At 35.2% G+C, this 15936-nt stretch overlaps 1 protein-coding gene across 9 annotated transcripts in view; it reads left to right on the top strand.

The window, feature by feature from the left end:
• Window positions 1–15936, top strand: part of PPP3CA (protein phosphatase 3 catalytic subunit alpha) — a 502337-nt gene that overhangs the window by 309801 nt on the left and 176600 nt on the right. The window contains exon 1 of one of the 9 annotated variants that reach the window (XM_073892037.1): window positions 4887–4906. The exons of the other annotated variants lie outside the window; for them this stretch is intronic. The gene's annotated coding sequence lies outside the window, so the exon portion shown is untranslated. Of the gene's footprint in view, window positions 1–4886; window positions 4907–15936 lie in introns of those variants that run through there. 9 annotated transcript variants of the gene reach the window in all.

Raw genomic sequence — 15936 nt, 5'->3', positions numbered from 1 at the left:
AGTTGTACATCGTCATTTTTTTCTTATTCTTCACACTCATATACAATTGTTCATTTTAATGGAGAACACCAAAAACTTAGTTGTCAGTGTTTCCAATGTCAGTATTTTCATTTTAATGTAGTTTTTTTTTTTTTTTCATTTTAGTGTAGTTTGACACAAAGTGCTCGCTATTAAATCTACATCCGTCCCCGATGCTTTAGAGATGAAAAAGGAAGTTCTTTGTTTTCCTCTTAGTATTTTACGTATAATTTACTGTGAGTATTATATATTTATGATACATGAAGGAATCTTTCATTTTCTATTTTATATTCTTCTTAACTGTCATAAAATGTCTATCTCTAATACTGCTTTTAAAAATATACTTAGATACATAATCAAATTCTAATTTGCTGTACTTGCTACTGATAACATTCTAGAACCAATAAATTCTGTGAAATCCAAAAAATTCTGGATTTCAAAGACACCATCAAATGGACATTTGAAAAACAGCCAACATTTTAACTGAATTTTAAGTCATCTTTAAGCAACCAGAGGGATTTGGGACCAGTGTGCCTGATTGTCCGCCATTTTGGCAAGCTTGGTGCATTTAAGGGCTACATGTTTTATATTTTTAGTTTATTTATTCAACAGATTTTTATGGGGCCATTTCTATGGCATTTTTCTAGGCACTGTAGATAACAGTAGTGAGGATATTAGACAAAAACATCTTTGTCCTCATGAAGCTCGCATCCTAGTGGGAACATGACAGAAAAAAAAAGTAAAATGTATGGTACATCAAATAGTGACATACGGAGAAAAATAAAGCTAGAAAGGAAGATGGGGAGTGCCAGGAATGTTCGATTTAAAAATAGTGTAGCCAGAGAGGGTCTCACAGAGGTGACATTGGGAGGAAGACCTAGAGTTGGTGAGGGAGTAATCAAGTGCTCACATGGGGGAAAGCGTTCCACCCAGAGCAAATTCTAAATCCCCGAGGCAGCCGCATGTCTGGGAATTTCAGAGTGTCAGGCTGGCTGATGCTGAGTGAAGGGAGGATAGGAGAAGAGGAGTCCAAAGAGGTAGTGTTTGTGGGGAATGGGGGAAAACCATATAACACTTTGTGAGGGCTTTGGCTTTACTCTGGAGATGAGATATACCATTGGAAGGCTTTAGGCATGAAGATAATGAAAAAGTCTTCGGAAACCCGAACCGTACTTTGGATGGTGAAACTTTCAATTAATAGTTTTGACTTGTTCTTCTACCCCACCCTTCCAAATTTCCTTATTTATTCCGAATATTGAATATATTCAGAAGACTTTAATTTTGTAATGTACCCACCTCAAATCAGCTGTAGTTAATTTCCCAAAGTCCACGTTCAGGTGATTTGAAATATAAAGCAGTATATTAGCACAGGCCGAAACCAGACTTGCTGCTTTCTGCTCGGGGCTCTGACCATGACATTTTGAAATGGAAACACAGGGGTCCTAAAGGTAAGATTGTAGAAGTACCAGCTTTTATTTATTTTATTTTTTTTAAAGATTTTATTTATTTATTTGAGAGAGAATGAGAGATAGAGAGCACGAGAGGGAAGAGGGTCAGAGGGAGAAGCAGACTCCCTGCCGAGCAGGGAGCCCGATGCAGGACTCAATCCCGGGACTCCAGGATCATGACCTGAGCCGAAGGCAGTCGCCCAACCAACTGAGCCACCCAGGCGCCCGAAGTACCAGCTTTTAAAGGAGATTTTCAGACTAATAAACGTTTCTTGCCTTAGTTAATAGATAAAATAGGACATGAAGAGAAGAAAGAGTTAAGTGGCTTGACTAATCTTTTCCTGGATTGTAAAAGAGAAGTAGGGGTAGAAGGGAATGAAGGAAAAAAATAATTCTGACCTAAAAAAAAAAAAAAATCAAGATGCTTGGGAATCCTTGAAAAAAATCCAGCTGGTGAAGACATAAAATTAGAGTGACCATATGTCCTGTTTATTTCCCAGGACAATCCCTATTTAGGCCTGTTGTCCCAGTGTAATTATTAATAGCATCCTTTTCATTCCCCAGAGTGTCCTCTGATTTACATGATAAATTATGTGGTCACCCAACGTATAAGTCTATAATTATGTGTGCTTCCTATCTTTTAATTATTTTAAATCATTTCAGCTTTTGGTATTTTCATAGTTTAGTTTGATTTGGGGTGTTTTTAGCGTTCATTAGTTCAATGTTTTGTTTATTCATTAAATTATTATTTTTCCCAATTATTATTATTCCCAAAATTATTATCCCAATGGGAATAGTTTTATAGATTTGTGCCTAAAGAGATTAGAGAGTGCCCCCTTTCTAGGCAATTCAGAAAAATATGCATTTTTTATTTAGAAGGGGCTTATATTTAAGTTTATTTCATTTAACATTTTCGTGAGACTATTTTAGATTCAAAGTAACATGTAGTTTCTGGAGTGTGGCTGTTAAAATAATATTAAATCATATATTAAAATTGTGATATGTTATGTATTATTTAAAAGCATGAGAGTTTTGGTTTGTAGAAGGAGACTGAAGAAAAAAGAAATGTTTCATTTTAAAGGGAATTTTCTGGAATGGATGTTTCATATGTGTGTCCAGATTTGCTTTGCTAACACATCATCTCGGTTAGAACCATCGCTACACTATAAATATTGGTATAACATTCTAGTGGACGTGGCATTGTGGAGTCAGGGGAAGAGAAACAAACTAAGAGTTCAGAACCTTGAATTCGAGTTTTGTTTTATCTAGTAAGTGGCATGATTTTGCAGTATCATTTATCCCGTCTGTGCCTTAGGGCTCTCTGGCTTGAACTAAGTCATGGGCTGTGGTGTGGAGCCAAGGAGCTAATACGTTTGAAGGAATTTTATGAATTATCATTTCTATCTAAATTTGAGATGGCATTAGATCGGCAGAATAAAGGAAAGTCCTTTTAAGTGAGACAGTTACATTTCTTTCCTAAGGAAGTTCTGAACCAGTAAGTTAATTACCTCTTTCCCCTGGGGAATGAATCAGCTAATTATAAAGAGAGCCAAGGTCAAATTTAAGCCAATCTTTCCATTAGTCTAGGAGACTACTTAGTTCATCCCTTGAATGGAGGGAATGCAGGAGCTAATGTGAACAGTTTGGCAGGCTTGGGAACCGGGGCAAATAGACTTGAAGAGACGTCACGGAATGACTTCATTATTTTATTGAAAATAATGTGCATTAATAGGCTATCAGAGATACCAAATGTCTATGTTTCACATACAAATACTTTTTGGATTATGTGCACCAGTGGCCTGTACTATTGGCATAATTACATTTTAACTGTGTCTTTGCAGCTAATCCAGCTTGATATCTGTGTTTTAGTGTAGCACATAGCTTTAATTAGAGAGATTGGAACAAGAATGACTGTGTTTAAATAGGCTTAAGGATATTCCTTTCTAATAATGTTCATTCACATTTTTATTGTTTGATTAAGAGTAGATCCTCATTCTGTCCTCCTACAATTGGCCTATCTTTGATAGAAATACATTTTTATGAACCACATTTTCATCAGTGCAATGAATCATCCATTCCTGGATACCTGCCAATAGATACTCATGACCTTGGGATAAAATAACCAATTGGGAAAAATAATCAGATTTCCATATGTGATGTTGGGTAATGTAAAGAGTATAAGGGGTGCCCTTTCTCTAGTGCACACTTACTCAAACACACAGAAATGAAGGAAAAATGAAGTTAATCTTTTGGGTGATATTATTTTTAAGAACTGGAAAAACAATGACTAAAGAGAGCAGTTATGTTGTACCATTGTTATTGAGTGTATTTTTAATGTGTGTTTGGGGTGGGGTTGGGTAGAAAGTTTTATAAACTGGAATATCTGATTCAGTGTGAAAGTGAATTCTGTTCATTTATGTTATAATGTGTTTCTCATATATATTTTTTGAAATTCAGTGGCTTTCTTTCCTACACTAAAAAAGAAAGGAGAAGAGGCGGGGGGGGTAGGGGAGAGGAAGGGAAGGGAGGGAGGGTAGGAAGAAGGAAGAAAGGAAGGAAGGAGAAAAAGAGGAAGAAAAAGAAAAGAAAGAAAGAGAAAGAAAGAAAGAAAAAAGAGAGAGAGAGGGAGGGAGGGAGGAAGAAAGGAAGGAAGAAAAAAAAGAAAATGTGAACAGAAAGCACCTGAATGATCCCTGGGATTAGTTTTTGGTATCGCTTCTTCTAGGTTTGTTTTTTGTTTTACTGGTCCTGGTGGTGGTGGTGCTGACAAATAATTATGAAAAGGAATGGATTTAGCTTTAAACATGATGTATCAGAATAAATAAATACAGATTTTTAACAGGGAAGATTTCAATAGGTAACGATTTTGTAATTCTCAAACACTCATCCTTAATTTCATTGAACCAAATAGACAGACAGGAAGCCATACATATGATTGCAAGAAAGCATTGTCTGAGATGTATTTTGAATTGAGAAAATTAAAAGTATGGTTAAAAACGTTAAGCATTTTATATATTGTGAAATTTAGAAATTTCATAATTTGCCTCACAATATTCTTTCTCAACTGATACTCATTTTTATGGAAAATAATCCAGGGATTTCAATTCTTTTTTCCCCTGTGTTATCCAGAAAATGATACTCTGAAAGTAGATCTCTGTTGAGTCTAGATTGATTTCAGGTATCTGTGCTGTCTCTTTTAGAAAGAGGGTTTGTCGGGCTTTCTTATTTATTTTTCAGCTTTCCCTAATAAAATTGGTGTGAGAATCTAATTAGATAATGCATGTTGGAGCATCCAGCATGGTAGCCACCTGGTGAGCCCAGTGATGTTGGGGCTTCTTTATATCGTTGACTCTCGGTGCACATGGCTGGCAGAATTCCTTGGGTCTGAAACAGTGTGCTTGCTCCGGGGTACCACTGTTAACTTCAGATGAACTCCTGAGGTAATATATACTAACAGAGCGATGATTTTCCAAGTGGTCTAAAGTGCTTGCTAGGTTTTTATGATACTTTAAAGAACTTCAGGATTCATTTATAATCTGGGCTCCTACCTTTAAATACAGGTCCTTTTCTGTCTAGGAGAAGGAATGAGAAAAATCCAATAGGATAGATTTTGGGAGAAAACAAAAACAAATTAAGGATGAGTTGGATACCTTCTCTTGGCTGGACATCTCCTATTTTTAAATGTGTTTTGATAGTGTTCAGAGCACAGTCTAGAAGAGAGAGCATGGGTGAACTTTATATTATCTTGGCTACCAGGTAGCAACTAGGACATTGAACTTGCTTTCAGAGGGAGGTGTGTTTTATTCCGTGAAGCAGTTTAAACAGTTACTAGCTGATGCTGTTGTATATTATTTTTGTGCAGTAAATGTATTAGGAGTTGTAAACCTTATTATATGCTACAGTGTGTCCAATCTGATGAAATGCAGTCATCCCTAAAGGTTGACACTCAGGAACCAGGAATATGTCTTACATTTCTAGCTATGTTCCTTTTGCCGATGTTGGACTTGATTTTTGTAATGTGGTTTTTTTCAAAAAGTAGGCTGTTTGAAATAAATTCTCATATGTTCATTTTTTGTTTTTGTTTTTTGTTTGTTTTTAGCAAAATGAGCATAAGACTTAAAGTTCTGATTTGGAATAATTGTGGGTTTTTTGTTTTGTTTTTTGCATCTGCCTTTTAATTCTCACAATATTTCTCTTTAAAGCAAACTTTTAAGTGATATGACCTAGAACATAGCAGATTTGACAAACTTAGGAATCTTTTACATTAATGTAAAATGTTATTTTTCTGAGCATGTTAGTATGAACAGACTTACTTAGTTCTGTTATACATAGCAACCACAGAGGCAGCTGTATATTTCATATAATTCTATGTGAAGCCCTTGTAAGAGGCACTGTAGTGTGACTTATTTTTTTATGGTCCTTGGATAACATTCCTATCACAGCACTTTACATTTTACGGAATATACGGTTGGAATTAGTGCTTTGTACCACTTAGCAACTAATCAAAAATACATATGCAACCTTGACTCTATAGAAGTAAGTCATTTCATAGAAAGATTTCATAAGGCTTTCTTTTATCAAATTATAATATAAATGATTTTTGTTTAGAATTTTTGAATTCTATTTGACATCATTTTTGATAATAAAAATTCTCTATTCATTGGAATTTCCGGTACAAGACTGTTGTGGAGTGGTTTGGAGCAAAATACTTGGACTTTCCAATGGTGTCATTCAGATAGGACAAACTGTTTCAATGAAATCATAGGAGGAATTTAAGGCAAAGGGGGCCATTTGGGTTTAGCCAACATTTTATTTTATTTTTTAAAGATTTTATTTATTTATCTGACAGAGAGAGAGAGACAGCGAGAGAGGGAACACAAGCAGGGGAAGTGGGAGGGGGAGAAGCAGCCTCCCCGCTGATCAGGGAGCCCAACGTGGGGCTCTATCCCAGGACCCCGGGATCATGACCTGAGCCGAAGGCAGACGCTTAATGACTGAGCCACCCAGGTGTCCCTAGCCAACATTTTGTATTGCAGACCTTAAGGTAAAGCTGTAAGTTTACCAAACTTACTGAATTTACTAGCATAGGGGCCATCATTTAATATGAATGGATAGTTTAACCTGTGAAATGTGTGGGAGTGTGTGAGTTACTGATAATGTACAAGCAGGTCACTAAATTACAGACACTATCCTCATGTGAATGCAGGCAATTGGAGAGGTAAAAAATAATGGAAGTGTTTCATTTGCATGTAGTAGGTAGGAAGAATAATTACACCAAAAAAAAAAAAAAAAGCTCTTTCCATGGTACCAGTTGCATCCAGACCAGTATATTTTTCCGTATCAGAAAAGCTAGATCTTTTTATTAAAACCTATTAATCTCCAGCTGAGAAGGCATCACAAATTCTGTTAAATAAAATTTAGTATCAATACTATTTAAGAGAGTATATTTTAGCTTGATTATTAAAAATTAGGGGACAAAAATAGAAGTAGAAATGTTTCTGGTGAAAACTAATAGGGTAATTTTCCCTTTCTCATTGGACTATTATTTTAGCAAAGAAAAGGAACAAAACAAAAGGGAACAACTGCAAAACATGTTGTCAAGTAATTGTGAAAAACAAAGCATTGAGTATGCATAGTATTATTTTAAAGAATGCATTCCTTGAACTTGTCTCAAAGGATTTGAAAATTTAAGTCTGCTGTAAAAATTAGGATGCTAAATAATCTGATTCCCTCTATGATGAAAATATTCATATGTATTTATAATCTTAACTATATAAGTGGCAGTGAAACATGTTTTCTTCCTAAGTGTGATCATCTGTTTTATATTTAATTGGAGAAAATTTCTTCCAGTTTTCTGATTATAATGATAACATGGCATGCAAGAAACCAGAGCATGTTAATCAAACCTCATGATTATAAGTATTTAACTTCATGGAAAATGATCATTATGGATGTTCAATAGCATTCATTTGGCTCCATTTCATGTAAAGTTAGTTCCATTCTTAATGCTATAAAGTTATGCATTTTTGTATCTTGTTAATGAGGGAAATTTGGAAATCTGATCTTGAGTTGGAAATCTGATTCTCTCATTTCATTTTGCAACTTACACAATACATTCAGAAATCAGCCCGCATTGTTATGTGGAATACAATTTGTTAACTGGCCTTTCCCAAGATGACAGTTCTGAAGACTGCCATGTGTGTTGAATATTCATTTCATTCTAGGTGTTGACTACTTTTAAGATTGCTTTCATTTAAAGAGAATAGAGCTTCTAGGAATAAAAGTTTTATTGTTCACCATGGATGACTCAGAATAATATGATTTAAGTTATCTTTTGAAGTAACTTATAAATGGCATTTCCCATCAGGAAAGCTAGATGAAAGAGAGAATATATGTTTAGCTTAATGATGAGATTTTATTATCACACTTATTTTTAAGAAGAGATGAATTCTCTTCTGTCTTTGCCTCCATGCTAGTATTCTTACTCTTAAGATTTGATTTAGAAGCTCTCTCTTGAAAATGATAGACTAGAGCTTTACTTTTAGCTGTATTTCAGTTTATCCGCAGTGTTCATAAAACTGTAGAATACCTTTTAAGGGGAGTAAAGATTTTATTAAAATGTCATGCATATTTTGTTTATTGTTGGGCAGTCTCTTTTGTAAGTAGAAGAATCTGCATATAAAATATTGATGATGTCATTAAGGAAGTGTGAGTTGAAAATGTCACAGATATATCTAATGACCATCATTGAGGCAATAATATTATTTTTCTAACGGAAATAATGTCAACAATATTCTGTGTATTTATTTCACTACCAACTTTAGATTTTCTTTAAATGTCTTACTGTGATTTTATGGTATTTCTGTGCTTTTCTATTAAGAGCTGGCTTGTCACTGCTGTGTACAAGGATATTTGTCCTAACTCAGGTTGTCTTTGAAATGTTTTTTTACTGTGGCACTTTTCCTAATTTATTTTCTCCTCCTTATTACATGAACCCACATTATTAATAGATTTGCCAATTTAATATTATATATTATGTTGTATAACTTATGTATCATTCATGTTATAATATTAAAATTTCTAATTTAAATATTAAACTTTCTAGATGCAGTGATAAAGTATTTAGGAAAATTTGAGCACAAGAGGATACAATTGTAACATACCAGACTTTGGCAGTGAATCTGAGAACCCCAGTCTCACCCTCCCATTCTTATGTCCTGCAGGGAAGTAGAATTTTAGCATGGATTCCACAACACCTAGCTCAGTGTCTGACACATAACACTTAACAAAAGGCACTTAACCAAAGCTTTTTAAAGGAATGAATAAACTCAGGTCTTTAGCAGATGTTCTTGAAAGGACTATTTTTGATATGAAGGAACATACGGATATCCAGTCAAAACTAAGGAGGATAAACAGTGATAGAGAACATTTTTCATTGGTTGATGATTGCTTATGTCTGGTTTGGGACTTTAAAAAAGACATCTATAGTTCTGTTCATTTCATCCCTCCAAACCTGTCCCTTTCCCTTTCATATCCATTTACTCTGTTGGTTCTGTTTCTTTTTCCCAGAGAACAGTTTGTTTTAGAGTTTATCCCCATGGCTGAAATATTCTTATTATTTGTGTTCCTATCTTATCTGGATGTTGGATGAACCATGTTTTCCATTGTTACGCATGATTTTTCCTTTGTTTTCTCTAAATGAATTGTTTCTAGAAAGGAATCTAAACCCTGGGTAATTATTATTCAGCCTTGCTAGTGTTTGTAAAAGCAAAAGTTGACCTTATACAGTGAGGAGCTATGGGGAAACTTGGGTGTAGCAAAAATTGTTTTTAAAAGTGAGAGGAAAATATTCAGCAGTGAAGGCGGGAGAGTAGGCTTTAGTCTTTAACTTAGAAAAAAGGGGTAGGGAGTTGTTCAATAAAATAATGCTGTTTTTAAGGAATTTTTCTGAGTAGTTGATGGCTCTCTCTTCCTCCCCCTCCTCCTTTTCTTTCCCCTTCCCCTTAACACTTTTCCCCTTCTCTCCCATTCCCCCCTTTTCCTTTCAGCAATGTTCATTAAAAGTCTTCTCCTGGATAGGCTTTTCTGCAAAAGAAGGGATTCATCCTCAAGCTCCAGAGGAGTAAATAGTAACCATTGAAGTTTTTTTCTTGTTCCACCTTGACCAAACAAATCCTTTATTAAAATGTAGACCCCTTTAGCATCACTCGGGGACTCTGAGGGTTTGACTCATCCAGTGGGGACAGCATTTGGACCTTCAGTTTCTGGCTCCTCCAGATACTTTTGTGCAATACCCACACTGAACAACAGAATGCACAGATCCACCTTGCGCTGCTTTGTGTTTTTGACAGTGTTCCTTCCAAAACCGTAGCTCTGGGGAGAGCCCTGGGATTTGTTAGACAGGTAAAATGGTTCTGTATCAGCGGTTATATATCAGAAACTACTATGTGGCTTGTGTTTTCAAAATGGAGCCTACTGGTATTATTTCCTCGCTTTACAGACAAGAAAACAGCAATTGAAAAGTTATATAGCCAGTTAGTAGCAGAGCCCTGCCTGAATCTCTCTGCTAACTTGAGGACCAGTAAACGTAATACCATACTGTTTCACTCACCCAGCATATAGACAAAATTAGATCTGATAGTTAAAAATTGTGTTTCTGAAAGTAATTTGGCATATCAATTTGATTTAATGAATTAGGTAGTTTAGCGTGATATACTGTGAAGAATTGAAAACAGACTTACCTGGTTGTGCATCCAAACTCTGCCGCTTAATATTAGAGTGAACTTGGACAGCATATACCTCATTTTCTTAATCTGTGAAATGGGGGCAATAAGCAGTTATTTTATATGGTTATGGTAAAGCCAGGTTTCAAATCCAAGTATTCAAACCTCTTTTTTAAAAAATATTTTACTTATTTATTTGACAGAGAGAGAGACAGCGAGAGAGGGGAACACAAGAAGGGGGAGCAGGAGAGGGAGAAGCAGGCTCCACCTGGGGCTCAATCCCAGGACTCCAGGATCATGACCTGAGCTGAAGGTAGACGCTTAAAGATTGAGCCACTCAGGTGCCCCCAAATATTCAAACCTCTTGACACCAGGGTAAAGTGCTGTAGGCATAAATGAAATCCATATAGAATGTCTAGCCTCAGTTTATCTACTACCATAGTTCATTTCTGCAACAAATTTTAAGTTTTTCTAAGACCTTTACTTACATATTTTTTGGAACATTTCTGTTTTCTCTGGTCATTGAAGGCATATTATTGATATTTGAGTAACAGTGTAGGAAAGGGATTTTTCAGTAGTTTCTCTTTCAAAATGGTTTCTGATACAGTTTACCACGGATATATGTGTTGATTTTATTTAATCCTAAGTAGGCTGTTAAAATCAACAGAACATTTTTGTAGCAAAGTGAGCAGCTCTAGAAAGTAGTTTGGAAGGACTCACTTTTTGGAATGCTGGGCCCCAATCTAGTGATCAGCTGGGGAAATAGAATTCATAGCACTGTGACTAGCAACAGTAAAGTGAATTCAGGATTCAAAAAAAAGTATAATTGTGTTTATTTGTTATCATTACTAATCCCTTAATTTGAGGCAGTGCCATTCATTCTGCAGATGAGAGAAAAATACTTCATATAATTGAAGTTCATTTGGGGACTGTATTACTATTTTCCCCTCACATGGTACAGTGGCTAAATAATATGTTTCCATATGAGAAGTCATATATAATGCCATGTTATTTATTTATTTATTTAGAGAGAGCGGAGGCAGTGTGGGGGGGTAACGGGCAGAGAGAGAGGGAAAGAGAATCTTAAGCAGACTCTGCGCTGAGCGTGGGGCCTGATCTCATGACCCAAGAGTCGGAGGCTTAACCGACTGAACCACCCAGGCGCCCATGTAATTTATTGATAGTGAAATATCCTTGCTTTGTATTCGTATGTAGATCAGCCAAAAACTACCTCAAAAAGCACTTTCATTCTTAGATTCTTCTATTAGATATTCATTGTTGGCACAAAAGTTCAAAACTTAGGGACTTTTTTCTTTTAATTAAGCCTGATACTCATTTAATAAAAGATTCTCTAAATTTGGTGATAATGCAGTCTGTCATATACTGAATATGTCTTATATTTCTCTGATACTTAAGTGCTATTTTTATTGAGCTTTGGTAATATAACATTAATCTTAAACCAATCATGTTATATTTCTAAGTCTTTGCTAAATGGCAAGCATTTTTAATACTATATAGTTAAGTATATTGCACATTTTAAATGGATTAGCAGTGTTTTAGAATAAATTCAGTGTATCAGCAATACAAGGTTTGTTCTAGAACAAATTCAATTAGCTTTATTAAATTAGGGATTTTAAAAATGCTTAAATGAAAACAGCTGAAGGTTAGTTTTATTTAGTTAAAAAGGACATTTGGATTATAATGGTGAGCAAGTCCTTGTTTCTGAAACACATAAGTGAGCTTTCTTTCCCTTTCACTGTTGTTTACCTTTCTTTACCACAGGGAAGGAAATGCTTGCACTGTAACAAATTAAGAAGAAATTATATTTTGCTTAATAGGTAACTGGATGGTTAATAGTTACTTAGGTACAAAAGAAAATTGAGAAAACTTTTGATTTCTTTCCTCACATTAGAAATGAGGAATTTGAGAGAAATCAGTACAATGTGCATTAATTAAAGCATTCAGTGTTTTGGTAATAACCCTCTTTATTTACATATAAGTATTCCTTAGGAAGAGAAATCTATTTATAGGCTTTTATATTATGCTTAATATCTCTTGGTTAGATGAATAAGATGAATGGGTTTTTTTCTTTAATTTTATAGAAATCTGCATTTATTTTTAAAATTTTCAAAGTAATCTTCTCTTGGTGTGAAGGCACATATTTCATTTGGTAAATGTAATATTATATTTTACGTTGTTATTTACATTATTAATTAGAAATATTGTCATTGTAAATTATTACAAATGTAAATGTTACATTGGGTAAAATGACATTCCTTCAATACAAACCTCAATTCAATGAATATATACAGGACAAAATCTAATGAAAGGACATGAGAATTTTCTTAGCATAGAGGTACACAGTTATACAGTTACACCATAAGAATGGAAACACTTGATTATTGATATTAGAGTGAATAGACTGTGTTCTTTAACATTTTTCTCTTGTATTTTAGCTAAGGAATTATATTAATTTAAATGAAAATAAAGAAAATGACCAGAAGGAAAATGGCTATGGCTAATCATAGGCATGTGCCTAAGCAGTGTGCCAATGGTTTGGGTTTCCTTTTTTTTTTTTTTTTCTTTTTTGGGGGTTGGAGGAGGGGCAGAAGGTGAGGGAGAGAGAATCTTAAGCAGGCTCCATGATCGGTCGGATTTGATCTCAGGACCCTGAGATCATGACCTGAGCCCAAATCAAAGGAATTAGAGGCTTATTATAAGCTTAACTGACTGAGCCATCCAAGCGCCCCCAAATGGTTTTATTTCAATGCAGTTCAGAGCTTATCAAAATGAGACTTCCAAAGCACAGTTTGGCCCTTTGCATTTGATCATTGGTTATTTCAGTGAGCTCTCCCAGGTGATTTTGCTGGCTAGTTATATCAGTGACTCCCCAAAGCACATTGGCCTGATAAAGGGTGCTGTTACAGATTGTTTTGCTGTGGGAGGAATCACATTCTTGAGTTTTAAGTTTCGTTTATCTAATAGGGAGTAATAGAACTTCCTCCATAGAGACATTTATCAATACTGAAAACCCAAGTGTACCTTATAGTGTGGGGATCATCTCTGAATGAAGGCCTGTAATGATTTTTGCTCTCTTTCATGAGAAAACACAACTTAGGGAGCTACTGCATTTTTCTGCTTTCACTGTCATTTTAACAAGTCTCATAATAATAATAGTAAGCATTTATTGAGCGCTTTAGTCCATGTCAGGCCTTCTTCGAGTTTTTATGTGACACGTATTATTGAATCCTCACCATCGCCTTGTATGATAGGCGATATTATTATCTGCATTTTGCAGATGAGGAAACTCAGGCACAGAGAGACTGAATAAATCCCCCGAAAACCTAGACTAACAGGTAACAGAGAAAGGATGCGAACCCAATAGGTGGGGGCCCAGAGCTCTGGGGCAAGCACAATTGCGTCACCCAAAGTTCTTTCCTATAAGCCCCTAAAATAAGAAGGGACATATACTTTATTTGAGAGCAAAAATTCATGTAATTAATTTGAGTAAACACCTTGGTGGTCGAGAGTCTTTGTTAACGCTGCCTAACATGTCAAAGGATTGGCTTGGCCCTGGATCACAGATATAGAATGGGGAACACTGGGTTTCAAAGTGGAGGAAGTCGGGGGAGGTCAGCTGTGGCAATCTTATCAACCTCGAAAATCAAAGGTTTTCTTTCCTTTGGTTGGAATTCTTTGGTTTCCTTCTTCCTTAATTAGCTTTTGAAAGAGTAATAGCAACCGCCTTGGACAATCTACAGTTTGCAGGCATTTGCAGGTTCATGTCGTGAACTTTGGTGGAGAAGGCCTGGGACTCTTAGATTACGTCCTGGTCCCTCACGCTACCTGTGTTATCTTTACCATGAACGTAAACACAGCTTTCCTATTCTCTTGATCTATAAAATGATGACCATTATGATACGTATCACAAAGGGATATCATGAGGATCGAATGAAATCATATATATTAAAATGTTCAAATATGTCAAGAATGTACAGATAATTGCTTTAATGTTTAGGACTTCTTTTAAAGTTGAAAAGCTTATTTTCATAAAATAGTTCTTCATTCCAAATAATATCTCTGCCTAATAGAGCAGCCAGATGAAGATAGCTAGAGTGGTTTTGAAATGAGATAAAATATAAGGAATTTATTCATTATTGATTTGAAGATACCTAATAGCATTTAGTATCTTCACATCATATTGGACTTAACCCAATATGATTGAGCTGTATTCATGTATCATTAAGTAAACACTATGTGTATTATATAAAACTACAAAATGTTAACTTTTATTGCATGATAGTACATCATTCAGTATGATGCATATATGAATAAGGAGAAAGCAGAAATAAGCAGGTTTTTCCCCTATTTTTTTTTTAATTGACAGACAAATGTTCCTCAGCTTAAACAAACTAACATGTTTATGATTTTGATGAAAATTTCTGGCCAATTTTACTGGTATCCTCTATGTTGAAAATTCATGTTTGTGTGAACTGACTTACTTTATCAAAGTAGTTGAATTGGTTATTTGTGTACAGTAGACTTTCACAAAATACAGTGTGTCAGGAAGACTGAGTTTTATAGGGAAAAAGTTGGGAAATGATTGATCTCCCTCCTGGATAGTCATAAGATACAATAACATATGCAAATCTCTAAGAAAACTTGCCATAAATAAGCCCATTTAAACCATATTTTACATAGATGTTCTGAAGCTTATTTTCTCCCCCAGATTTTTTTTTTTAAACATCTATTAACCCAGAACTAATGTTGGGAAAATGTTGCTGTATACATAAAATCTGATGGTCTTGGATGGCCCAGTCATCTCTGGGCTTTCATATGCATTGCTTCTCTTATCTTTCCACCAAGGTCACATTATACTAATAGTAATAATTTCATATTGGCCCATGTTGATGAATACAGTTCTTGATTAGACAACTATCCTGGGGCCATATTTAATGTCATTCCTTCCCATTAGCCCACATATATGATACAAACATTTATATAATAATACTTGGGGTTTTTTGAGGCATGAATATGCCAAGTGTAAATGAGAGTTTTCAGGTGATATAATGAAATGCTGATATATGGAACAAAAGTAATCCTGTAGGAATTCTCTGAAGCGCAACAGTAATAAATAGTATATTTTTATACTTAGGAAACTTGAGTTCATACTTCATACCAAGCATTGCACTAAGTACTTTTATAAATATGTTCTCATTTAATCCTTTTAACAACCTCTTGAGGTAAATATCTCCACTTTATAAGTGTGAAAACTGGTTTCTCAAGGATCTCTTCGGGACACATAGCCATTAAAGCCAGAATGTGAAGATAGGTGATTAGGACTTCATAACACAGAACCACTATACTTTGTAGCATTGAGAGCTCAGATTCTGCTCCATATTGCTGGTAATTGTCAGTGGCACGTAGACTAACCAGACATTTTAAGGAACGGATGTTGGGGAGGCACACTTTAAACAAAATCCCAGACTAGCCTGAGAGGTGGCCAGTAGTCATTAATGGGAAACTTTTAGGCTTTGGATAGAACCCAAGCTCAATGCTCATGTATGGAAGTACTTTGGAGGCTCTTACCTTTGGATCAATCCATCAGAAACCAAATTACAACAAAGACCTTGTACTTCTTACAAGTGGAGTACTGAATCTATGATTCCTTGTAATATTCTGGTCTCTTTCAAGACTGGGAACAATTAAATAAGAAGACAGGTAAGCCAAATAAGATGTCCAAGGAA

This window comes from Callorhinus ursinus, unplaced genomic scaffold (assembly GCF_003265705.2).
Source record: "Callorhinus ursinus isolate GAN/ISIS: 27379988/994484 unplaced genomic scaffold, GSC_fseal_2.0 scaffold4, whole genome shotgun sequence".
Taxonomy (NCBI): domain Eukaryota; kingdom Metazoa; phylum Chordata; class Mammalia; order Carnivora; family Otariidae; genus Callorhinus; species Callorhinus ursinus.
This window is presented reverse-complemented; position numbering and strand designations above follow the sequence as displayed.